Source organism: Phyllobates terribilis, unplaced genomic scaffold, assembly GCF_046119375.1.
Source record: "Phyllobates terribilis strain yellow unplaced genomic scaffold, ASM4611937v1 Scaffold_11__3_contigs__length_659146591, whole genome shotgun sequence".
In the NCBI taxonomy this organism is placed as follows: domain Eukaryota; kingdom Metazoa; phylum Chordata; class Amphibia; order Anura; family Dendrobatidae; genus Phyllobates; species Phyllobates terribilis.
The window spans coordinates 568,321,472-568,348,749 of record NW_027362771.1 but is presented as its reverse complement, the minus strand read 5'-3'; the positions used below and the strand labels follow the sequence as shown (position 1 = coordinate 568,348,749).

Here is a 27,278-nt window from a genome sequence, read left to right as displayed (position 1 = left end):
TATGAAAAGGAGGAGGACGTAAAACTGCTAATAGAAGCGTCCGCAATGCAAACAATACAAAGGCAGGAGCAGAGAGACGGGCGCATACTGCATACATACCCACCAGACCGGCGCCGCGAACTCTCTGCGTGTACCCGGAAGTAACTAACTGTATGTACCGACCACGCACAGCCAATAGCAGCCTCTTCAAGAACTGACCAATAGCGATTGAGCTCATAAACTCTCCCTCAGGGCTCGCGTAGGAACTGACGAGTGATGTGATTGGTCGGGAGAAAGAGGACCGTTAGGCGCGCATTTTTTTTCAAGAAGACGATAACGGCCGTCTGTCAGCTGAGGTAACGCGTGTCAGACGCTCCTCACAGTAACGCAGTGTGCGACTATAATGGCCGGAGCTGAGAGCGTGGCTTAGTCTGAAGTAACATCATTTGCACACCTCTCCTGTTTCGTCTCCATTTTTTCAATGATTTTTGTTTTTGTTAAAGGCAACCTGTCATGTGCAAAATGTTGTTATTTCTGCAGGTTATTAGCGTTCTGGGCCTGTCCGGTGTCTGCACTTTAAGCCCCACTGCCGGGAGGAAATGAACTATATTCCTCCCGGAAGCGGGTGGTGTCCAGTACCAGGGGCGACGACGACGGTGCAGGTTCAGTCTATAGCAGACCACAGCGAAGTGCGGCTACACCCAGCCCCCTGACCATTCCAGTCCGGCCCGTGGCCTGAGAAAGCCAAAGTGCTGGAACAGTAGCCCACAGGGCGCACAGTGCCCTCTTCTGGCCGTCTCCATAGCCGTAATCTGCGTCTTCAGAATATATTGGAGGAGGAGGAGGCCGCGGGCTCCTTCCACCAATCAGCATGTGAGACAACTGATGCAATGTCATTTCATCGCGTCAGCTGTTCACTGCGGAGAGGCTGTGCCAGGGCCGGCGTCAGCATCCAGCGAACCCGGGCAACTTCCGGTGCCCTGGGCAAGCAGGGGTGCCCACTTGCCATCGGGGACCCCGGCCCGCTTTATATGGATCATTATATGGGGCCCATTATACTGTATGGAGCATTATATAGGGCCCAGTGTTCTGTATGGTGCATTATATGGGGCCCAGTGTTCTGTATGGAGCATGATATGGGGCCCAGTATTCTGTATGGAGCATTATATGGGGCACAGTATTCTGTATGAAGCATTATATGGGGCACAGTATACTGTATGGAGCATTATATGGGGCCCAGTATTCTGTATGGAGCATTACATGGGGTCCAGTATTCTATATGGAGCATTATATTGGGCCCATTATACTGTATGGAGCATTATATTGGGCCCATTATACTGTATGGAGCACAATATGGGGCCCAGTATTCTGTATGGAGCATTGTATGGGGCCCATTATACTTTATGGAGCATTATATGGAGCCAATTATAATGTGTGAAGCACCATATGGGGCCCAGTATTCTTTATGGAGCATTATATAGGATCCAGTGATCTGTATGGAGCATTATATAGGGCCCATTATACTGTATGAAGAATTATATGGAATCCATTATTCTGTATGGAACATTATATTGGGCCCATTATACTGTATGAAGCATTACATGGGGCCCATTATTCTGTATAGAGCATTATATGGGGTCCAGTATTCTGTATGGAGCATTATATGGTGCCCATTATACTGTATGGAGCATTATATGGGGCCCATTATACTGTATGGAGCATTATATGGGGCCCATTATAATGTATGAAGCACTATATGGGGCCCAGTGTTCTGCATGGAGCATTATATGGTGCCCATTATACTGTATGGAGCATTATATGGGGCCCATTATACTGTATGGAGCATTATATGGGGCCCATTATAATGTATGAAGCACTATATGTGGCCCAGTGTTCTGTATGGAGCATTATATGGGCCCAGTATTCTGTATGGAGCATTATATGGGGTCCAGTATTCTGTATGGAGCATTATATGGGGTCCAGTGTTCTGTATGGAGCATTATATGGGGCCCATTATACTGTATGGAGCACTATATGGGGCCCAGTATTCTGTATGAAACATTATATTGGGCCCGTTATACTGTATGGAGCATTATATGGGGCCCATTATTCTGTATAGAGCATTATATGGGGTCCAGTATTCTGTATGGAGCATTATATGGGGCCAATTATACTGTATGGAGCATTATATGGGGCCGGCCCATTATTCTGTATAGAGCATTGTATGGGGCCCATTATACTGTATGGAGCATTACATGGGGCCCATTATTCTGTATGGAACATTATATGGGGCCCATTATACTGTATGGAGCATTATATAGGGCCCAGTGTTCTGTATGGTGCATTATATTGGGCCCAGTGTTCTGTATGGAGCATGATATGGGGCTCAGTATTCTGTATGGAGCATTATATGGGGCACAGTATTCTGTATGAAGCATTATATGGGGCACAGTATACTGTATGGAGCATTATATGGGGCCCAGTATTCTGTATGGAGCATTACATGATGTCCAGTATTCTATATGGAGCATTATATTGGGCCCATTATACTGTATGGAGCATTATATTGGGCCCATTATACTGTATGGAGCACAATATGGGGCCCAGTATTCTGTATGGAGCATTATATGGGGCCCAGTATTCTGTATGGGGCCCATTATACTTTATGGAGCATTATATGGAGCCAATTATAATGTGTGAAGCACCATATGGGGCCCAGTATTCTTTATGGAGCATTATATAGGATCCAGTGATCTGTATGGAGCATTATATAGGGCCCATTATTCTGTATGAAGAATTATATGGAATCCATTATTCTGTATGGAACATTATATTGGGCCCATTATACTGTATGAAGCATTACATGGGGCCCATTATTCTGTATAGAGCATTATATGGGGTCCAGTATTCTGTATGGAGCATTATATGGTGCCCATTATACTGTATGGAGCATTATATGGGGCCCATTATACTGTATGGAACATTATATGGGGCCAATTATACTGTATGGAGCATTATATGGGGCCGGCCCATTATTCTGTATAGAGCATTATATGGGGCCCATTATACTGTATGGAGCATTACATGGGGCCCATTATTCTGTATGGAACATTATATGGGGCCCATTATACTGTATGGAACATTATATGGGGCCCATTATACTGTATGGAGCATTATATGGGGCCCATTATACTGTATGGAGCATTATATGGGGCCCATTATACTGTATGGAGCATTATATGGGGCCCATTATACTGTATGGAGCATTATGTGGGGCCCATGATACTGTATGGAGTAACATCATTTGCACACCTCTCCTGTTTCGTCTCCATTTTTTCAATGATTTTTGTTTTTGTTAAAGGCAACCTGTCATGTGCAAAATGTTGTTATTTCTGCAGGTTATTAGCGTTCTGGGCCTGTCCGGTGTCTGCACTTTAAGCCCCACTGCCGGGAGGAAATGAACTATATTCCTCCCGGAAGCGGGTGGTGTCCAGTACCAGGGGCGACGACGACGGTGCAGGTTCAGTCTATAGCAGACCACAGCGAAGTGCGGCTACACCCAGCCCCCTGACCATTCCAGTCCGGCCCGTGGCCTGAGAAAGCCAAAGTGCTGGAACAGTAGCCCACAGGGCGCACAGTGCCCTCTTCTGGCCGTCTCCATAGCCGTAATCTGCGTCTTCAGAATATATTGGAGGAGGAGGAGGCCGCGGGCTCCTTCCACCAATCAGCATGTGAGACAACTGATGCAATGTCATTTCATCGCGTCAGCTGTTCACTGCGGAGAGGCTGTGCCAGGGCCGGCGTCAGCATCCAGCGAACCCGGGCAACTTCCGGTGCCCTGGGCAAGCAGGGGTGCCCACTTGCCATCGGGGACCCCGGCCCGCTTTATATGGATCATTATATGGGGCCCATTATACTGTATGGAGCATTATATAGGGCCCAGTGTTCTGTATGGTGCATTATATTGGGCCCAGTGTTCTGTATGGAGCATGATATGGGGCTCAGTATTCTGTATGGAGCATTATATGGGGCACAGTATTCTGTATGAAGCATTATATGGGGCACAGTATACTGTATGGAGCATTATATGGGGCCCAGTATTCTGTATGGAGCATTACATGATGTCCAGTATTCTATATGGAGCATTATATTGGGCCCATTATACTGTATGGAGCATTATATTGGGCCCATTATACTGTATGGAGCACAATATGGGGCCCAGTATTCTGTATGGAGCATTGTATGGGGCCCATTATACTTTATGGAGCATTATATGGAGCCAATTATAATGTGTGAAGCACCATATGGGGCCCAGTATTCTTTATGGAGCATTATATAGGATCCAGTGATCTGTATGGAGCATTATATAGGGCCCATTATACTGTATGAAGAATTATATGGAATCCATTATTCTGTATGGAACATTATATTGGGCCCATTATACTGTATGAAGCATTACATGGGGCCCATTATTCTGTATAGAGCATTATATGGGGTCCAGTATTCTGTATGGAGCATTATATGGTGCCCATTATACTGTATGGAGCATTATATGGGGCCCATTATACTGTATGGAACATTATATGGGGCCAATTATACTGTATGGAGCATTATATGGGGCCGGCCCATTATTCTGTATAGAGCATTATATGGGGCCCATTATACTGTATGGAGCATTACATGGGGCCCATTATTCTGTATGGAACATTATATGGGGCCCATTATACTGTATGGAACATTATATGGGGCCCATTATACTGTATGGAGCATTATATGGGGCCCATTATACTGTATGGAGCATTATATGGGGCCCATTATACTGTATGGAGCATTATATGGGGCCCATTATACTGTATGGAGCATTATGTGGGGCCCATGATACTGTATGGAGCATTATATGGGGCCCATTATACTGTATGGAGCATTATATGGGGCCCATTATACTGTATGGAGCATTATATGGGGCCCATTATAATGTATGAAGCATTATATGGGGCCCAGTATTCTGTGTGGAGCATTATATGGGGCTCAGTATTCTGCGTGGAGCATTATATGGGGCCCAGTATTCTGCATGGAGCATTATATGGGGCCCAGTATTCTGTATGGAGCATTATATGGGGCCCAGTATTCTGTATGGAGCATTATATGGGGCCCAGTATTCTGTATGGAGCATTATATGGGGCCCAGTATTCTGTATGGAGCATTATATGGGGCCCAGTATTCTGTATGGGGCCCATTATAATGTATGAAGCATTATATGGGGCCCAGTATTCTGTGTGGAGCATTATATGGGGCTCAGTATTCTGCGTGGAGCATTATATGGGGCCCAGTATTCTGCATGGAGCATTATATGGGGCCCAGTATTCTGTATGGAGCATTATATGGGGCCCAGTATTCTGTATGGAGCATTATATGGGGCCCAGTATTCTGTATGGAGCATTATATGGGGCCCAGTATTCTGTATGGAGCATTATATGGGGCCCAGTATTCTGTATGGAGCATTATATGGGGTCCAGTATTCTGTTTGGAACATTATATGGGGCCCATTATACTGTATGGAGCATTATATTGGGCCCATTATACTGTATGGAGCATTATATGGGGCCCATTATAATGTATGGAGCATTATATGGGGCCCAGTTTTCTGTATGGAGCATTATTTGGGGCCCAGTATTCTGTATGGAGCATTATATGGTGCCCATTATAATGTATGAAGCACTATATGGGACCCAGTATTCTGTGTGGAGCATTATATGGGGCCCAGTATTCTGTATGGGGCCCATTATACTTTATGGAGCATTATATGGGGCCAATTATAATGCATGAAGCACTAAATGGGGCCCAGTATTCTGTATGGAGCATTATATAGGATCCAGTGTTCTGTATGGACCTTTATATAGGGCCCATTATACTGTATGGAGCATTATATGGAATCCATTATTCTGTATGGAAGCTCATCAAGAGAATGCCAAGAGTGTGCAAAGCAGTCATCAAAGCAAAAGGTGGCTACTTTGAAGAACCTAGAATATAAGACATATTTTCAGTTGTTTCACACTTTTTTGTTAAGTATATAATTCCACATGTGTTAATTCATAGTTTTGATGCCTTCAGTGTGAATGTACAATTTTCATAGTCATGAAAATACAGAAAAATCTTTAAATGAGAAGGTGTGTCCAAACTTTTGGTCTGAACTGTATGTGGGGCCCATTATTCTGTATGGAGCATTATATGGGGCCCAGTATTCTGTATGGAGCATTATATGGGGCCCAGTGTTCTGTATGGAGCATTATATGGGGCCCATTATACTGTATGGAGCATTATTTGGGGCCCATTATAATGTATGAAGCACTATATGGGGCCCAGTATTCTGTATGGAGCATTAAGTGGGATCCAGTGTTCTGTATGGAGCATTATATAGGGCCCATTTTACTGTATGAAGCATTTTATGGAATCCATTATTCTGTATGGAACATTATATTGGGCCCATTATACTGTATGAAGCATTACATGGGGCCCATTATTCTATATAGAGCAATATATGGGGTTCAGTATTCTGTATGGACCATTATATGGGGTCCAGTATTCTTTATGGAGCATTATGTGGTGCCCAGTATTCTATATGGAGGACTATGTGGTGCCCATAATACTGTATGGAGGACTATACTGTCCGGTCTAAAATGAAAACTTTTGAATTCCCCTCAGGGCACGCACTGTGCGATGCGAGGATTCACCGGTTTCTGAGCTATTGTAGAATTTACTCATGTAATGTATTGTAGATATCACTCATGTAATGTAAGAAGTATGTGAAATCTTTGGCATTGTACTATACCAATATTTCTCTGCCACATCTGTGCATCATGAATCGTGTTATGTGTTAAAGGGACCCACTGAGACTCTTTCGCCCGTGTCCCTCGAAAACCTGGAGCCTGCCCTGGTCTGTGCATCGGTGACAGGAGCAGGGCGCCGGAGAGTGGGAGAGAGTTTTTTTTTTTGTTTTTTTTTTCTCATGTATATGGGATATTTGTATGTATGTAGAGGGCTATATGGGGCTCACCCTGTATATAGGGGGGTCTCGTGCTGTTTATGGGAGGCTATGCGGGGGCTCCCACTGTGTGTACGGAGGCTATGCGGGGGCTCCCACTGTGTGCTCACGCGGGGACGGAGGCTATGCGGGGGCTTCCACTGTGTGTTTGGAGGCTATACGGGGGCTTCCACTATGAGCGCGCGGGGGCGGAGGTTATGTGGGAGCTCCCACTGAGTGTGAGTGTGCGGAGGGTTGAGTGGGGGCTCATATGGTATATAGGGGCATGTCAGCATACTTAATTCTTCTCAATATTTAAGTGATAAAATTATAATATTAATATGAAGATTGAGCAGAATTAATTTCATCCTGTTGGTTCGCCCTCCACAACAGTCATGGTCTCTCATGTGGACCCTTGGGAAAATTAATTGCCCATCCCTGGTATTAAGGGTGGTGGCTGTAATTGGGTCGTGTAACAGCAAATATGTGATTTGCCTATTTCCAACCACAATCAGTCTAGATTGATCTTCCTCAATACACTTGTACTAAATGAGACAATGCCAGTCTAGTCTGCATGTAACATGTATGCAAATCACATATTGCAGTTACGTGCTCGCCTCCAATGATTTCTCACAGCATATAATGTGAGGATTCACAAGTCTGCAGTCACATAAAGTGTAAACCCAGCACTCACTGCCAGAAGCGGTGCCTGCACCACTCCCAGCACTTTAATCCCCTAAATGCTGCAAGCGATATTGATAGTATATAGAAGGCAGGCTGAGGGAGGCAGGCCTTCTGATCGGCACCCCAATTGTTGCCACTGGATCTGATGTCGTCATGGACATCCGGGTCACCAGGCTCTAAATTGTTAGTTAGATCATGCGCAGTGCATGATCTATCTAACTTGTGTCGGTGCAGCAATGACAATTATAAAGCATAACAATGTTCTTGCTTTGCTATGATTTATAACCGATCAGAGTGCTAAAGTTGTAAAAGTATATTTTTAAAAAAAAATATATATATATATTGTACCAATAAATATTTTTATGAAAAAGAAAAAGTACACACATTTGGTATCGAAGCGTTAGGAATGTCCCTCCCTATAAATGTTTCACACTAGTTAACCTCTTCAGTGAACACCGTAAAAAACGAGGCAAAAAACGATGCTTTATCATCATACCGCCAAACAAAAAGTAGACTAAAACGCAATCAAAAAGATGAATATAAATAAAATGTATTACCGATCCGGGTGGTGGAACCTCTGTGCTGCCGTGCAAGGAGGGACCAGAGGAGCGTAACTAGGTATCAACTTGGACTGACCAAGGTCGTACGGTGGCTTATTCTACTCCGTGACCAGGGAAGGACCAAGCAGAGGGACCAGGTGCTACTCTGGGCCAGACCTTGTATGAGAGCAGGTGACTCCCACGGGTCAGAAGGCAGGGACTGACCGGTACAGCAGATGAGCACGGTAGGCCGGCTGACGGGTGATCCGGGTAGACTGACTTGCAAACACGGCAGGTAACAAGCAGGTGCTTCCAGGTAAGCAGGCGGGCAGGGCACATAGACAGACTGTCGGGCTGGAGAGTAGACAAGCTGGCGGACTGGACTGGTAGTCAGCCTGGCGGACTGGACTGGTAGTCAGCCTGGCGGACTGGACTGGTAGTCAGACTAGTAGCGGGACCTGAGGGCTGAAGCAGAGTTTAACACACAAAGCTACAGTCTTGCACGGGCACCTCCATTTTGGAGGAGGTGCCTTTTAAATGAGAGGTCCTCCGGCCATTTGCCGGGGACTCCTTAGGACAGCGCGTGCGGCCCCTTTAAGAGGGAGGTAGCGCGCGAGCGCCCTAAGCACAGTGCCCGGGAAGCTGCGCGCGCCGACAGAAGCAGGAGCGCCGGAGGACGCCGGGCGGGGAGCGCGACGGTAAGAGGGACGGCGTCTCTGCCTGTCAGGGGACAGATACACCGATACTACAGTACCCCCCCCCCTTTACGCCCCCTCTTTTTTAGGCCTGAAAGAAATTTTTTAAGGAGAAGCGGGGCGTTGATGTTCTCCCTGGGTTCCCAAGTTCTCTCTTCGGGTCCAAACCCCTTCCAATCCACCAGAAAAAAAGGTTTTTCCTCTTACCCTCTTGGTGGCCAGAATGTTCTCTACCTCATAGACGTCCTCAGCGGAGACCGGAGCTGGGGAGGTACCTGGATTGTCGGAAAAAGAATTAAGCACAGCTGGTTTGAGGAGAGATACGTGGAAGGAGTCTGGAATCCGTAAGGTGGCCGGGAGTTTTAACTTGTAGGCTACGGGGTTGATTTGCTTGAGGACTTCAAATGGACCGATGAACCGTGGACCCAACTTATAGGAGGGTATTTTGAGACGAACATGTTTGGAGGAGAGCCAAACCTTGTCTCCTGGATGGAATTGAGGTGGATCCAGACGTCTCTTATCAGCATGTTTCTTCATCTGCTCGGAGGATTGAAGAAGTGCGGATCTAGTGTTCTCCCAAATAGTGGAAAATTCGCTGACCAGAGACTCGTCGGCAGGGTTGTCCACTGAAGCGGAAACGGAATCCGGGGATGTTGACCGTAGACCACAAAGAACGGGGACTTGGAATAAGATTCGCTCTCATGGTTGTTATAGGAGAACTCGGCCCATGGTAGGAGCTCCACCCAATCGGTATGGTGAGCGTTCACGAAGTGCCGGAGGAAGCTGGTAAGGATCTGGTTGATACGTTCCACTTGGCCATTGGACTGCGGATGGTAAGCAGAGGAGACAGGGTGACATCCAGCATCTTACACGTAGCTCTCCAGAAGCGCAAAGTGATCTGGACCCCCCGATGAAACACAATGTGGAGGGGTAGGCCGTGGAGATGAAAGATTTGATGGATGAAGTCCTTAGCCAGCACAGATGCAGACGGGAGACCAGGCAGAGGGATGAAGTGGGCCATTTTAGAAAAGCGGTCAGCGACCACCCAAATGACCTTACAACCGGCAGAAACAGGGAGATCAGTAATAAAGTCCATAGCAATGTGTTGCCACGGGGCAGCAGGTACGGGAAGAGGCAGGAGACGGCCAGCTGGAAGATGTCTGGGAACCTTGTTGCGGGCACAGGACCAACAGGCCGTGACTAAGTCTACCACATCCTGGCGCAGGGTAGGCCACCAGTAATGCCGGGTAATGAGGAGGAAGGTCTTCTTCTGGCCAGCATGGCTGGCTAGTTTGGATGAATGACCCCAGTGAAGGACCTTCTTACTATCCGGAATCGCTACAAACGTCTTACCGGGTGGGAGACTAGACAGATCCAAGGGGGCCACATTCATTACTTTGGAGGAATCGATGATATGCATAGGCTCCTCCTCTTGATCGGAAGACAGGAAGGGTCGGGACAAGGCGTCGGCTTTAACTTTCTTGTCTGTCGGGCGGTAATGTAGGGTAAAGTTGAAGCGGGCGAAGAACAAAGACCACCGGTCCTGACGCGGATTGAGTCTTTTGGCATTCTGTAAATATGCCAGGTTTTTGTGGTCAGTATAGATGACCACCAGGTGCAGAGTCCCCTCGAGCAGGTAACGCCACTCCTCCAGCGCTAACTTGATGGCTAGCAGTTCTCGGTCTCCTATGGAGTAGTTGGTCTCAGACGAGGAGAAGAGCTTAGAGAAGAAGCCGCAGGTTACCATTCTCCCGGACTGAGATTTCTGGGTGAGCACCGCTCCGGCTCCAGAAGAGGAAGCATCAACCTCCAGAAAGAACTGTTTGTTGCTATCTGGACGGTGCAACACTGGGGCAGAAGAGAGGGGTTGTTTTAAGGAGAGGAAGGCCTCCTCCGCTTCGGACGGCCATTCCTTAGGATTTGCTCCCTTTCGGGTGAGCGCAGAGATGGGAGCAGTCCGGGAAGAAAAATGTGGGATGAAGAGACGGTAATAGTTGGTGAAGCCCAGGAAGCGCTGAATCGCCTTCAACCCCTCCTTACGGAGCCACTTTAAGACGGCAGAGACCTTCTCGGGGTCCATCTGTAGACCAGTCTTAGAGATAATGTAGCCCAAGAACGAAAGAGAGGTCTGCTCGAAGAGGCATTTCTCAAATTTTGCATATAGGCGATTCTGCCTGAGCCTAAGCAGGACCTAACGAACATCCCTCCGGTGTGTGGGAAGATCCGGAGAGAAGACCAAGATGTCGTCCAGGTACACCACCACGCAAGAATATAAGAGGTCACGGAAGATGTCGTTAACTAATTCTTGGATGACAGCTGGAACATTACAGAGACCGAAGGGCATCACACAGTATTCATAGTGGCCGTCCCGGGTATTGAATGCCGTCTTCCACTCGTCTCCTTGGCGGATCCGGACCAAGTTATACGCCCCACGAAGATCGAGCTTGGAGAAGATCTTTGCGCCTTTAAGGCGGTCAAACAGCTCTGAGATGAGTGGCAGGGGGTATTTGTTTTTTATAGTAATCTGGTTGAGTCCTCTATAATCGATACAGGGGCGTAGTGAACCGTCTTTTTTTTTAACGAAGAAGAATCCGGCTCCAGCCGGGGAGGTAGATTTCCGGATGAATCCCCTAGACAGATTTTCTTCGATGTACTCCGACATGGCCCGGGTCTCTGCCAACGACAACGGGTAAATACATCCACGGGGTGGAGTGGCACCGGGTACCAGGTCGATAGGGCAATCATATAGCCTAAAAGGTGGCAGTGTCTCTGCTTCCTTTTTGTCGAAGACATAAGCATAGGACCAGTAAGGTGCCGGTAGACCAGGTAAATTAGCCCGAGTAGACGGAGGTTGAACCGGGCGAACAGGGACCAGACAGGTCTCTTGGCAATCCTGCCCCCTACGGAGCACCTCACCGGATTGCCAATTCAGAACGGGTTCATGTCTCTGTAGAAAGGGTAGACCAAGCAAAAGGAAGTGAGAGAGTCCAGAAAGCACATGGAAGGAGATCCTCTCTGAGTGCAGCATTCCCACTTGCAGGGTTACGGGCTCTGTGACGAGCAAGATGGTCACCGGAAGGAGTCTTCCATCCACGGAAGCGACTACCAATGGTTCAGCCAGAGGTTTGGTAGAAATCTTATACTTCTCTACAAGGGACTGGGAAATGAGATTCCCAGCGTCTCCTTAATCCAGATGTGCGGTTTCAAAGAAGTGGTTCTCTCCACAGGAAATAGAGACGGATAAAGTCAAGAACGGAGAGGATTTACTTTTGCCTAGGACGACCTCTTCGAGCGGTCCTAGACACTGGAGTTTCCCTGCTTCCCCGGGCAGGAACAGATCAGGTGCTCCTTACTACCACAGTAGAAACAGCTCCCCTCGGCTCGGCGTATCTTTTGGCGAGATTTGACCATCTTGGTCTGGTCGATCTGCATAGGTTCGGGCGAGCCTGCCCGGGGAGTTGCAGGTTTCTGGAAAACAGGAGCAAGACGAGGAAATCTTCTCTCCCGGGTAGTCTCCTTAGCACGTTCTAGGAAACGGATGTCAATCCGGGTAGCTAGTGACACCAGGTCATCCAGGGTGGTAGGAATGTCCCGGCCGGCTAACTCGTCCTTAATCCGACCGGAAAGACCCTCCCAGAAGGTGGACACCAGGGCCTCGTTGCCACTAGCTAGCTCAGAAGTGAGGGTACGTAACTGTATGGCCTACTGGCCCACGGTGAGACTCCCTTGGCGGAGACGGAGCAATGAGGAGGCAGTGGAAATCCTTCTTCCGGGCTCATCGAAGACCCTCCGAAAAGTAGTAAGGAAAGCCGGAAGATCGGACACCAGGGGATCCCCTCTCTCCCATAGAGGGTTTAGCCATGCCAATGCTTCCCCCGGAGAGGTGAGACACTGATGTGGCAGAAGTTCAAAGTGCAGCGTGCACTGGTTCAGAAAACCCCGACATAAGGCGGGGTCACCTCCAAAACGAGGAGGTGTAGAAAGCCGGGGTCTTAGGCTGGGTGCCGTGGTATTGGTAGGCCGTGGCGCCGCCGGAGCGGGTGTCGCCCGACTCGAGGCGGGCACAGGTGGGACAGACAGCGTGTCCAGGCGAGAGTTGACAGACCACAGGTAGGTCAGGATGGTTTCCTGTTGGGATCTCTGATGAGAAGCCTCCTGGTATAGGTCAGCAAGCGAAGGAGCCTGGGGGCCACCGGGTTCCATGGCCCATGCAAACTGTTACGGATCCGGGTGGTGGAACCTCTGTGCTGCGGTGCAAGGAGGCACCAGAGGGGCGTAACTAGGTATCAACTCGGACTGACCAAGGTCGTACGGCGGCTCATTCGACTCCGTGACCAGGGAAGGACCGAGCAGAGGGACCAGGTGCTACTCTGGGCCAGACCTTGTATGAGAGCAGGTGATTCCCACGGGTCAGAAGGCAGGGACTGACCGGTACAGCAGATGAGCACGGCAGGCAGGCTGACGGGTGATCCGGGTAGACGGACTTGCAAACACGGCAGGTAACAAGCAGGAGCCTCTAGGTAGGCTGGCTGGTAGGCATGGCAGGTAACAGGCAGGTGCTTACAGGTAAGCAGGCGGGCAGGGCCCATAGACAGACTGGCCGACTGGACTGTAGACAGACTGTCGGGCTGGACAGTAGACAAGCTGGCGGACAGGACTGGTAGTCAAGCTGGCGGACTGGACTAGTAGTCAGGCTAGCAGCGGGACCTGAGGGGCTGAAGCAGAGTTTAACACACAAAGCTACAACCTTGCACGGGCACCTCCATTTTGGAGGAGGTGCCTTTTAAATGAAAGGTCCTCCGGCCATTGGCCGGGGACTCCTTAGGATGGTGCGCGCTGCCCCTTTAAGAGGGAGGGAGCGCGCGTTCGCCCTATGCACTGTGCCCAGGAAGCTGCGCCCGCCGGCAGCAGCAGAAGCAGGAGCGCCGGAGGATGCCGGGCGGGGAGCGCGACGGTAAGAGAGACGGCGTCTCTGCCTGTCAGGGGGCAGATACGCCGATACTATAAAATGGTATAGCTGAAAACGTCATCTTAACCTGCAGAAAACAAGCCATGATACAGCTCCATCAGCCGAAAAATAAAAAAGTTATAGTTCTCAGAATAAAGCGATGCAAAAATAATTATTTTTTAGATAAAATAGTTTTTATTGTGTAAAATCGCCAAAACATAGAAAAAAGATATACTGTATACACTCGTGCTGAAAAAGTCGGCTTAAACACATTTTTTATGCTGAAACAACACCCCTCAGCTTATACTCGAGTACATACTTACATTCCAGTTGTGGAAGGTGGTGGGGGGGTTGCTTGCGGGAACGAGGGGATTGGGGATGAGGGGGCCACGCATACCAGGATTGGGGAGGAGGGGGCCATGCATACCAGGATTGGAGAGAAGGGGACCATGTTTACAGGGATGGGGAAATTTTACCAGTAGCTGCTGCATTTCCCACCCTAGACTTATACTCGAGTCAAAAAGTTTTCACAGTTTTTTTGGTAAAATTAGGTGCCTCGGCTTATATTCAGGTCGGCTTATACTCGAGTATATGTGGTATCGTTTCAATCGTACTGACCCGAAGAATAAAGCTGCCTTAACGATTTTACCACACACGGAACTGCTTAAAAAATGTCCAAAAAAAAACAATTACTGGAATTGCTGGTTTTTGTTCATTCAGCTTTGGGCCGAGGTGAGGAATATCTTACAAAGTCACTGGCAAAGTACTGGAGGGGACATGAGTAACACTGAGATTAATAGCTGCAGTAATTATATGTAGGAAAAGGGTATGGTAAGGAAAATATGTAGGAAAAATGTCCAAAAAAAACCAATTACTGGAATTGCTGGTTTTTGTTCATTCAGCTTTGGGCCGAGGTGAGGAATATCTTACAAAGTCACTGGCAAAGTACTGGAGGGGACATGAGTAACACTGAGATTAATAGCTGCAGTAATTATATGTAGGAAAAGGGTTCCAGCATACGAGTGGGTTGAAAAGCCATCTTTAGTGCGAGGATGATAAAACACCTATAGAGAGGGAGGAGGTCAAAGGATAAAATCACAGCTTTTCAGAGCATTTGGTTTGGGGTGGGCATGGAGGTGAAAGCTCTGAGCTGTTTTGGTCATATGAAGGAAAGACAAACCTGGGATTGTTTGTTCCTGAAGCGGGCAGTTACCCGTAGCAACAAGGACTGTGCCATACGTTATAGTTATGTTGTGTGCTTCCTGTTAGGCCAAGAAGGACGTGTTTGTTTTTGCTAACATTGCTGTAGTTTATGCAGTGCTCTTAATAAACTCAGCAGGCGATTTAAAGAGACAGTGTTCCTGTATACCTCTGTGCAACCAAGTGAGTTGATCTACCACAAAGGGTAAGAACCCAAAATAACAGCCTATTATAGTATTATTAGTAGAATATTATCTACAAAAGAGCTATATGCAGGATTTATTTCTAAACCACCAAATAGTGATCACAAACTAATGAATTGCTAAGTTGCAATAGGTAGATCAACACCACCAAAGAAGATTTAACCCCTTTACCCACCGAAGGTGGTTTGCACTTTAATGACCAGGCCAATTTTTAAAATTCTGACCACTGTCACTTTATGAGGTAATAACTCTGGAACGCTTCATCGGATCCCACTGATTCTGAGGTTGTTTTTTCGTGACATATTGTACTTCATGATGGTGGTAAAATTTCTTTGATGTGACTTGCGTTACTTTGTGAAAAAATCGGAAATTTGGCGAAAATTTTGCAATTTTCAAACTTTGAATATTCATGCCCTTAAATCAGAGGGATATGTCACACAAAATAGTTAATAAAAAACATTTCCCACATGTCTACTTTACATCAACACAATTTTGGAACCAATTTTTTTTTTTTTGCTAGGAAGTTATAAGGGTTAAAAGTTGACCAGTGATTTCTCATTTTTCCAACAAAATTTACAAAATCATTTCTTTAGGGACCCCATCAAAAAAATCAAACTTTCCAGTATGTCCCCATGACGGCACCATAGGAGGAGTAATCCCATATCCTCTGTAGGGACAGGAAGCACAAGAGGCTAAAAGCCCTACCACCCCCAACCTCCTCAGTGTTTTTCCTGTCCCTACACAGGACAGGGAGTACAGGAGAAGCGCTGGTGCAGGGAGCACTGGTGCAGAGGAACGTATTACTTACAAGGGCCCCTGGGGATCGGGGGGGCTCGGCGCTCTCCTTCCCGCTGCCAAGTGGGTACTGGGCCGACACTGTCGGGAGTCAGTACCTCAGCCGTCCGGTATGCTGGAGCCTACGGGTGCCGCTTCCCTATCGCTGGTACTCTCGGCGTCCTGCTCAGTGCGGGTCCAGCTTCTCCCGGCTTCAGGACCGCACGGCGTCGAAACCGGAAGTTCGGGGATGACTACTTACGGTCGTGCAGGAGATTCATGCGCGGTTCGACCAGACGCCAGTGGAGCAGGAGAGCATGACAGGACGACCAGGTAAGGTATAAAAAGGGGGATGGGGGGCATCAAAAGCAGGCTTACAGCTTTGGCACCCCTGGCAGTACAATGGCTGATGTGTCACACCCTGATACCCTCCCTGGATCGCCCCACAGTCATGTAAGTGTACCATTACCTTTCATATGGTCAATGGAACTTGCCCTTACCAGGCCCTCCATATTTTTTATAGGATATCTCTGTGCAGTTACCACCTCCTTCTGAAAAAAAGACGGATGCAGGGAAAAAGGCCACAGTGAAATCCAAGAGGTGCCTGGATTGTAACATCAGACCTCCCGACTCGTATACAAAGCGTCTATGTGCTGAATGTAGAGCCTCCATGCTAAAGGAGGAGCACGGAGCTTTATTAAACGAGATACGTAGTATAATCAAAGAAGAAGTTCAGGCTTCTATTACGTCTCTGCAGCCCCCAGGTTCAGAGGTCCAGGATGTCCGGGGACCCAAAAGACCAAGAGAAGATATAGCACCATCTTCTGAGGGTGAAATCGACCCATCTGGCGACTGTGACAACAGTGAGACCATTAGTCCACCTCAGGGCAGGGAACGGAATAAGTATATGTTCCACTCAGATGGTATGGATATTCTTCTACGAGCCGTCCGAAACACGATGCAGGTAGAAGAGACGTAGAAGAGCAGAAACATTCAAGATGAGATGTTTGGTGGACTTTGAACCCAGAGATCCATAGTTTTCCCTGTTAATGCTCATGTGAAAGACATGATACTGGAGGAATGGGAGGATGCGGAGAAGAGGCTCTCTTTTCCATGAGACTTCCGCTCCCGACTCTCCTTTGATCCAGAAGACACCAATGTTTGGGACACCATTCCTAAAATTGATGTCCCAGTGGCCAAGGTGGTCAAGAAAACCTCTATACCCTTTGAGGATTCATCAGGACTTAAAGAGCCTATGGATCGAAAGGCAGATGGACTTTTGAAAAAAGCCTGGGAAGCCTCGATGGCAGTTATTAAGTCTAATGTCACTGCTACATCTATTGCCAGATCCATGAAAGTCAGGCTAGATGAGCTAGAGGGTCACCTACGGGATGGCACCCTGAGGGAATCTCTCCTTCAATCATTGCCCCTATTAAAAATGTTAATGAATTATATGGCTGACGCTTTGGCCGAATCTGTCAGATTTGCTGCCAGAAATAATGCGCTTTCCAACTCAGCCCGAAGAGTTGTTTGGTTAAAGACCTGGTCTGGGGATACCTCTTCTAAGAACAACCTGTGCTCCATTCCATTTTCAGGGCTCAGAGTATTCGGACCAGTGTTAGATGACATACTAGAAAAAGCATTCGATAAAAAGAAGAGCTTCCCTGATGAGAAAAAGGAGCAGCCCTTTCGCAAACCTTTCCCCTTCCGTAAACATAACACTCAGAAAAAAGGGGGGTCCACGAGCTGGAGTTTTAATAAGGGGAACAAAGATAAAAAAATACCAGCCGAGTACTAGCTCCCATTCAAAATGGCAATGACTATGTCAGAGTACGGGGGCGATTAAGGTTTTTCAAAAATAGTTGGCATCGGGTCACTCAAAATCCCTGGATATTAACAACTATAGCGCAGGGTTACAGGATAGATTTTTCTCAAAATCCCCCTCAAAAATTCCGCCTGACAAAGGGTTCCCCTACCTCACTTTCCCGTCTACGTGCAGACATAGAGAAGCTTCTACAACAGAATGTTATTGTTCCAGTTCCAGAATACGACCAACATCGGGGCCATTACTCCTCTCTGTTTTCAGTAAAAAAAAAACATCAAGGGAGTTCCGTACAATTATCAATCTGAAACCCCTAAACCGATGGGTCCGCTACAAAAAATTCCGCATAGAATCAGTGAGATCAGCCATTCCTCTAATAGACAAAGATGCGGTAATGTGCACCGTGGACCTCAGGGATGCATATTACCACCTGCCGATACATTCCTCAAGTCAGCAATATCTAAGGTTGCACTACCATCAGACAGTCAGATTCTACACTACCAGTTCTGATGTTTTCCCTTCGACCTGTCATCTGCTCCCAGAATCTTTACGAAGATCATGGCAGAGGTGGTAACCTATATCGAACTCAGGGATATTACAATCATTCCATAATTGGACGACTTCCTGTTGGTGCCTTTATCCCCTCTAGGTATGACTCAACATCTGGAATTTGTCCTACAGACATTAACCAGCCTGGGTTTGATGGTGAACAAAGAAAAATCCAGTCTTGTCCCAAGTACTTCACGCATCTTCCTGGGAGTCTATTTCGACTCCCGAATGCGAACGTCTTATCTCCCGGAAGACAAGATGCTCTCAATCCCACAAAAGATTCGTTCTTTTGCAAGAGAGAAAAAACCTTTGATTCAAAAGGCAATAAGTATTTTGGGAATCATGACTTCATGCATCACCTGCGTCAGATGGAGCCAGTTCCATTCGAGTCCTCTACAGAAATCCATCCTGGAAGTGACAGACAGACATCAGAATTACCTAGACATGAAGGTGTCTTTGTCCAGAGACGCCCAGGACTCTCTACACTGGTGGCTCGACCAGAAGAATCTACAGAAGGGAGTGCAGTGGATTCTGGAACCTTGTCTTTTAGTGACCACAGACACAAGTCTCTCAGGATGGGGAGCTCGAGTGGGAGATTGTTATCTTCAAGGAACATGGCCCACAGAGATTCGGACCTGATCATCATCGAATTTTAGGGAACTACAGGCGATTTGGGAAGCCCTACAAAGAAGCCGGGCAGTATTGAGACTGACAGACGTGAAGATTTTGTCGGACAACATCACAGCAGTCTCCTTCATCAGACATCAGGGCGGACCAAGACATCCACTTCTCCAGTCTCTGGCCAACAGGATATTCTTAGGCATAGAGAAGAGTGAGCTCCATTTCAGCAGTTCACCTTCAGGGATCCGACAATCAAGAGTCAGACTACCTCAGCAGGCATCAAATGAAGGCTTCGGAATGGGAACTGAACGAAGAGGTGTTCCAACCACTGACTCGCAGATGGCTCGCAGATGGGGTCAGCCTCACCTAGAACTGTTTGCATCCAGAACGAATGCAAAGACGACATCTTTCTTCTCTCTCGACCCAGGAGATCATCCTCTGGCAGTGGATGCTCTGTCACAGTATTGGGGACAGGGTCTAACATATGCCTTCCCACCTGCTCCCCTAATTCCGAGAGTGCTGCGGAAGATTCAGGAAGATCGGCCGACAGTCATAGCAATTGTCCCGTTCTGGCCAAGGAGGAGTTGGTTCTCCCTTCTAGGTCATCTAGCGTTAGAAGACCCAATAATTTTACCACTACAGGAAGATCTTCTTACGCAAGGTCCACTGTTGCATCTGAATCTTCAACAACTCCAGCTTTCAGCCTGGCTTCTGAAGGGGAGATCCTGAAGACCAAATGCTTATCCGCCAGAGTGATCCAGACTATGCAGGCTAGTAGAAAACCCGAAACCCAAGCCATATATAAAAAAAGTCTGGAGGACCTTTTGTCAGGTCAACAGGATGGTAGACATCTCTCAACCAGACATCCCTGCGATCCTTGATTTCTTGCAGGCGGGATTTGACACAGGTCTTAGACCTAGTACCTTGAAGGTGCAGATTGCAGCACTAAGTGCTTTCTTCGACACGTCATTGTCCTCTCATCCCTGGATAATCAGATTTGTCAAGGCAATCCAGAGACTTAGGCCTACGCAGAGAATTTCTTCCCCTCCGGGGGATCTGAATCTTGTCCTGAGAGTCTTTTGCAAACCTGCCTTCGGCCCAGTTCATGTATTAGAAATAAAGAACTTGACTCTGAAAACAGTCTTCTTGGTGGCGATTATCACGGCTAAACGGTTGGGTGAAATCCAGGCTCTCTCTGTTGTCGAGCCATGTATGTAGATTCGGGATGATTGCATCATTCTCAAACTGGATCCAAGTTTCTCCCCGAAGGTGGTGTCATTGATGACCTTAAACCAAGAAGTGGTTCTTCCATCATTTTGCGAAAACCCTAGAAATCTGAGGGAAGAAGAATTCCACCACCTCGATGTCCACAGAGCAGTGTTGGCCTATTTGGAATCCACTCGGAACTGGAGATTAGACCCTAATTTTTTCAAACAGTTTGGGGGGAAAAATAGAGGCAGAAAGGTTTCAAAACCATCCTTAGCTAGATGGGTCACATCCATGATTAATCTAGCGTACCTTTCAGAAGGACAGTCTTCCCTTGAAATGATCAAATCCCATTCTACCAGAGCAGTTTCCACCTCATGGGCAACTAGAGCAGGGGCTACCATTGAACAGATATGTACTGCAACCACACAGTTGGAACATACTACCTTTTGCAGACACTACAAGCTTCATATTCTCTCACAGCAGAGATCTGCGTTTGGTAGGAAGGTACTTCAGGCAATTATCTCACTCTAAGCTATGAGTTCTTTGGTATGCTCCTATGGTGCTGTCATGGGGACGTACTGGAAAACCGGAATTAGTCTTACCGGTAATGATGTTTCCAGGAGTCCACATGACAGCACCCTTATTTCCCTCCCTATATTGCTACTGTATGTGACTTTAACATATGTCTAAGCAGTCTAGAATAAAATTTTGTTGTACCCAGCCAATGTGGTTCTAGGAAAATCACTGAGGAGGTTGGGGGTGGGAGGGCTTTTAACCTCTTGTGCTTCTTGTGCCTACAGAGAATATGGGATTACTCCTCCTATGGTGCTGTCATGTGGACTCCTAAAAATAGTAATACTGTATAACAGCCGCAAAACATATGGGGCGGAGACTCGAGCATGTCACTCAAGCACCCACGATACTTGGTGCATACCCGAGCACCCGATGCAAACCCATTTAGTGTGCACTTGCGCTCAACACTAGTCGCCATGTCATCATAATTTTTTTTTCTTTACTTTTAAAAAAATCCCAACTCTAATACAACCACTTACCCTAACACAACCCTAACCGTAATCCTAACCGTAACACAGCCCTAACCGTAACTCTAATCCTAGAGTTTATTTTTTACGCCGCTCCTCATGTCATGCAATATAAGCGATTAGACTACTTTATTCTTCGGGTCGGTGCGATTACAGCGATAACTGATTCATATCGGGTTTTTATGTTTGGCAGCTGTCACATACTAAAAGATGCTTTTTCTTGCAAAGACTAGTTTTTGCAGTAATTTTTCCATATTTCGGCCGACAGTTGATACCATTTTCAGGCTTGTTACATTTTTTGATTGCTTTCTATTCCGATTTTTGGGAGGCAGAATAAACAAAACCAACAATTCAGGAACTGTTTTTTTTTGTTTTGTTTTTTAAGCCGTTCCCCATGTGGTAAAATTGATAAGGAAGCTTTATTCTTCGGGTCAGTTCGTTTACAGCGATACTACAGTTACCGTATTTTTCGGCCTATAAGACGCACTTTTTTCCTCCAATATTTTGGAGGAAAGTGGGGGGTGCATCTTATAGACCAATATCTAACATATATAATTGTCTTATCCCGTCTGTCTGTCTGTCCTTCTGTCCAGGAAATCCCGCGTCGCTGATTGGTCCGGCCGCGGCCAATCAGCGACGCGGCATTTCAGAAAAAGATGGCAGCCATTAGCGGCTCATCTGCCGCACGGAGGTCAGCGGCGATGCAGCCGGGAGATGCAGCCGGCTGCTCGCAGCATAAGTTCCCCGACCGGAGGCACCACTGACCTCCATGCGGCTACCGTCGGGAGATCAGCGGCTACGGCCGCTTATCTCCCGACGGCAAGTGTGACTCCCCTCCCCTCTCATCCCCTCTCATCCCCTCCCCTCTCCTCCCCTCCCCCCGCTTGCTCAGGGCCCCGGCACCCGGCGCCATACTTACCCCTCCCCGTGCCTCCGCTGCTGCTCTGTGACGTCTCAGGTCAGAGAGCGCTGTGACGTCTTTACACTGCGCTCTTTCCTGAGCGGTCACAGCGCAGAGCGGGAAGATGCCGGCTATGCTGGAGTCCGGAGCAGCAGCTGAGAAGTGAGGTGAGTATAGGGGGGCATAGGGCATTAAATGGTGGGGTAGGGGTGTGTGACATCGTGGAGGGGCCATTATAAGCGAGGGGGGTGTGTGACATCCTGCATGGGGCACTATGGGGGAGATGTGACATCCTGCATGGGGTATTATATAGGGGGGATGTGACTTCCTGCATGGGGCATTATAAGGGAGGGGGGATGTGACATCCTGCATGGGGCATTATAAGGGAGGGGGGATGTGACATCCTGCATGAGCCACTATGGGGGGGATGTGACATCCTGCATGGGGTATTATATAGGGGGATGTGACTTCCTGCATGGGACATTATAAGGGGGGGGGGGTGACATCTTGCATGGGCCACTATGGGGGGATGTGACATCCTGCATGGGGTATTATATAGGGGGCATGTGACTTCCTGCATGGGGCATTATAAGGGAGGGGGGATGTGACATCCTGCATGGGGCATTATAAGGGAGGGGGGATGTGACATCCTGCATGGGGCATTATAAGGGAGGGGGGGATGTGACATCCTGCATGGGGCATTATAAGGGAGGGGGGGATGTGACGTCCTGCATGGGGCATTATAAGGGAGGGGGGGATGTGACTTCCTGCATGGGGTACTATGGGGGGGATGTGACATCCTGCATGGGGCATTATAAGGGAGGGGGGGAGAGACATCCTGCATGTGGCAATATAAGGGAGGGGGATGTCACTTCCTGCATGGGGTATTATATAGGGGAGATGTGACTTCCTGCATGGGGCATTATAAGGGAGGGGGGGGATGTGACATCCTGCATGGGGCATTATAAGGGAGGGGGGGATGTGACATCCTGCATGGGGCATTATATAGGGGGGGATGTGACATCCTGCATGGGGCATTATAAGGGAGGGGGGATGTGACATCCTGCATGGGGCATTATATGGGGGGATGTGACATCCTTAATGGGGCATTATAAGGGAGGGGGAGATGTGACATCCTGCATGGGGCATTATAGGGGGGGGGAAGTGACATCCTGCATGGGGCATTATAACGGAGGGGGGGATGTGACATCCTGCATGGGGCATTATATGGGGGGGGGGTGACATCCTGCATGGGGCATTATAAGGCGGGTGGATGCTCCCCGGTCCTCACTAACACGGTTCACTGATTGGTCGCGGCTGGCGGCTGCGACCAATCAGCAATATCGGCGCCAAATTTAAACACCGCTCTGCTGATTGCTCGCGGCCGCCCGCCGCGACCAATCTGCGATTGTGGCGCCAAATTTAAACACGGTCTCCGGCCAATTGGCGGCAGATTTAAAATAAGTACGCCTCCGTCGGGAGACATATTCTAGAATACCCGATGCGTTAGAATCGGGCCACCATCTAGTACATAAATACTGTGGCTGTGGGTGGTAGGGAATGTGGGGGATGTGACAGTGGCGGAGTAGCGGTGCACAGGAGGCAGCAGCCGCCTGCTGCAGCCTACACTGTGCCTGCTACTAAAGAAAATTAATGATTTTCTATCTGCAAGTCGGTGAGGAGAACCTTGCAGAAAACAACATAAAGGCCTTTTTAACTGTTTTTGAAAGAGTCTCTGAAAGTGAGAGTTTCCCGCCAGAGCAGTGTGTGGAAGTACTGGCGCCATACTTAACGGGGGAGCCTCAGTAGGCCTACTATTATTTAGCCTTACATGACGCCAAAGAATATGCAAAATTGAAAACTGAAATTTTTTGGCGCATTTGGGGGTGGCAATGACCTAGGGCACAAGGGGTCCTCTGCTGGGCATATAACCATGACATACCCCCTAACTCCTAAGTGTTTGACCTGCTGCACTTGATCCAAAAAATCATTGCAGCTGGCGTCCTCTACCCCAGCGTAGATGGTAGTGCAAGTTGTAAAAGACCGGGTCGTGCACTCCCTTCTTAGGCCATTGCAGACGTGGATTGCCCTGGCAGATCCCCGGGACGCCGATGACCTGATTGGACTGGTCGAAAGGTATCAGGGGGCCGAAAGTTCCTTGGGGAGGCAAGCCTACCCATACTGGGGATCCCAACAGGGGGAAGATGCCCAAAAGAGGGTGGTGTGTCCAAGATCCAAAGGGGTGGTAGAGGTCATGCCGAAGGGCCCAGCTGGGGATGTAATTTTCTAGAGACATCACAGCCCAGGTCTGTAGCATTGAATGCCAGTGTTCAAACTATGCATATCTGGCCTGCAATGTGGACTGTCTACTCAGCAAGCTTGTCTGAAAATGACTGGGCTGCTAGACCCGGGGAGTTTGGTTACCCTTGTGAGGGCCACATTTCCTCTCCAACTGATCCTTGGGAAGAAGGTTGGCATCCGCTGCATTCACGGGGATGCTAAAGACTATCTGGTGGCTAGAGTGGTCATTGAGACGGCACGAGGTACAGAGTCCCATGAGGTTGGCGTGGTCCAGGGTTTATAGCACTCAATTATCATAAGCTGAGACTTTGTGTTATTTTGGGACTGGTGGGGTAAAGAAAGAGGCCTCTCCGGGTTGCCACTAAAGAAGTCTTGACAGGTTTCCCTTCTGCGTACTTGTGTGGGATGAGGAGGTAGCATTCCCTGAGGCTGACATTTGAGATGGGAGAAGATGTGGGTGACCGGGGAAAACTTGGGGTCCGCCCAACATAGAGACCTAACTTAAAAGAAGTGTTCAATAATGTAACCGTTATAAATGGCATAGCGCAAGAGCCAGGGGCTGACACCAGATTTCCTTATTTTATGATGAGTGGGGACTTATTGTACCGGATTACTAAGATGAAAGAGGAAATAGTGGAGTAAATATTGGTATCAGGACCCTATGGACAGAGTGTTGGACATGACCCATTCACATGTCTTGGGTGGTGTGAAGACCCGGGGTCTTCCATGGGCGTAACACTACTCAGACAACACGGTGAAGGTAAAACAGCGTGGCAATAATTTATTGAACCACAAAGCAGACAATAAACACACAGAACAGTCCCAGCAAATACCCAAGATGGTACAACATTACACAGTCTCACCCTTCCTTTTCTGTCCACCTGGGATAGAACAGGTGTGACTTTGGAGGCTTCCACGGCGGACTACCTCAACCAGTGGCCCCCCGCTTCTGGCGGTCCCCCACAAAGAGGAGGTAGTGGCAAGCTTAGGAAGCTAGAAGTCCATCGAGTTACTAGGCCAGGAAACCCGAGGGTCCCAACCTGGCCTCTCCGAGAATTTCCATGGAGCCAGATGACCGGCGGGTTCCAATCTGGCTTCTCCGAATGTCTCCGTCGGTTGCAGGAGACCGGTGGGTCCCTCCTGGCAACCCCAAACAACATATCCATGGGGCCAGGTGACTTATTTGTTCCAACCTGGTCTCCCCAAAATGTATCTATGCCTCTCAGATGGTCATTGGAGCAGATCCGAATCTTTCCAGTGAGGGCCATACCCTTAAGGCTAGAATCATATAGAATTCAAATCTGTGTCTCTTTGGGTAATGCCATGCAATCAATCTGCTGTCCTGAAGGATGTTTCTCATTCTCCTTGTAAAGTGTTTCAGATGCTCCTTGATTCTGCTTGCAGCACTACAGACATCCCGGTTTAAAGTCTCTCTACTACAGAAGCACATGACATGTGGATGTGTACTTAAAAAGGACAAGGGTCATTAGTCACAGGTAAGAGGTTAAAGGGGTTGTCCCACGAACTAAAGTTGATTTTAATCAATAGATCTTGGAATAATAATAAGATCCACAATTGGATGTGCTTAAATATAATGTTCCTGTGTTGAGATAATCTTATAAATGTGCCCCTGCTATGCACTGTGTAATGGCTGTGTCTGACCGTACAGGAACATGGTCTGATCATACCACCGCTCCTGGGCAGGTAGGAAGCAAAAGAGTATACAGACAGGACAGCAGGGGATCACAGCTGATTCTTTCTTTGAGGTAAAACATTGCTTGAAAACAGGCAGTGAAATGTTTTATCTCACAAAAAGAATCAGCTGTGATCCCTTGCTGTAATGTCTATATACTCTCTTTTGCTACTTCCCCTACCCAGGAGCTGTGGTATGATCAGACCATGTCCCTGCGCGGTCAGACACGGCCATTACACAGTACACAGCAGGGGCACATTTATAAGATTCTCTCAGCACAGGAACATTTTATTTAAACACATTCAATTGTGGAAGTTATTATTATTCCAAGATCTATTATTGCGTCTGCACCAGTCTCCCTAATGTCAACCGACACTTTTGCGTATGATGACACGACAAGCCTTAATATCTTGTCATTAGTCAAAACCTCTAATGATTTTCTCAAGACCCCTTCAGAAGAAATAAGGAGCAGGGACTACGAGAGAGAGAGACGGCGATTGGTCTCCTATTACCTACATGCAGTTACTCTGGCTGAGTACCATAAACAAGGAAAAATCCCCAGGGGGTTGAGGAGTCACCTCCGCCCTACACTATTCTCCGATAACCTGGAGTATTGTGAAAAATTCAAGAAAATACTTAACAAGTGTTCCCTTGATATTATTATACTTACTGTTGAATTTTTGCAGAAAGCTATCCAAGAAAGTGAGAAATCCATTATCGCCATCGAAGCACAACTGACCGCTAATCTGTCATCAACTGATTGGACTGCCCTGAAGAATAGAACCAATAAGATCCTATTGGAACACCAGCAAACCCTACAGGAACGGAAAAGACAGAAGTTCCACCGAGACAACGAGGACTACATCAACAACCGAGTATACAGATGGAACGTCTCTACAGACCCCCAACCTCGCCGGCGGTTTCCGGGAAACCGCAATCCGAACTCGCACAGCTCCGGCAGCGATTCCTCTACTGGACTGAACGACCAACGTTTTTTATGGGGAAACCGGAAAGGCGGACGCCGAAACGCAGACCAACTAGGAGGTCGAGAAGGCGAAAGGATGACAACGCGCTCCCAGGTAAGATACCAAACCTGGTG

The 27,278-nt window shown here is 47.9% G+C and overlaps 1 protein-coding gene and 1 long non-coding RNA gene across 5 annotated transcripts in view; one reads left to right on the top strand and one right to left on the bottom strand.

The window, feature by feature from the left end:
- DSN1 (DSN1 component of MIS12 kinetochore complex) overlaps window positions 1-27,278 on the bottom strand; it is a 79,848-nt gene that overhangs the window by 49,748 nt on the left and 2,822 nt on the right. Inside the window, exon 1 of one of the 4 annotated variants that reach the window (XM_073654166.1) lies at window positions 100-203. The exons of 2 other annotated variants lie outside the window; for them this stretch is intronic. The gene's annotated coding sequence lies outside the window, so the exon portion shown is untranslated. Of the gene's footprint in view, window positions 1-99; window positions 204-27,278 lie in introns of those variants that run through there. One more of the 4 variants, XM_073654167.1, reaches the window with a different exon arrangement.
- On the top strand, window positions 136-27,252 carry LOC141166940 (uncharacterized). The gene is made up of 3 exons (XR_012251361.1): window positions 136-335; window positions 25,860-25,982; window positions 26,866-27,252. It is a non-coding gene; the product is annotated as an uncharacterized lncRNA (long non-coding RNA).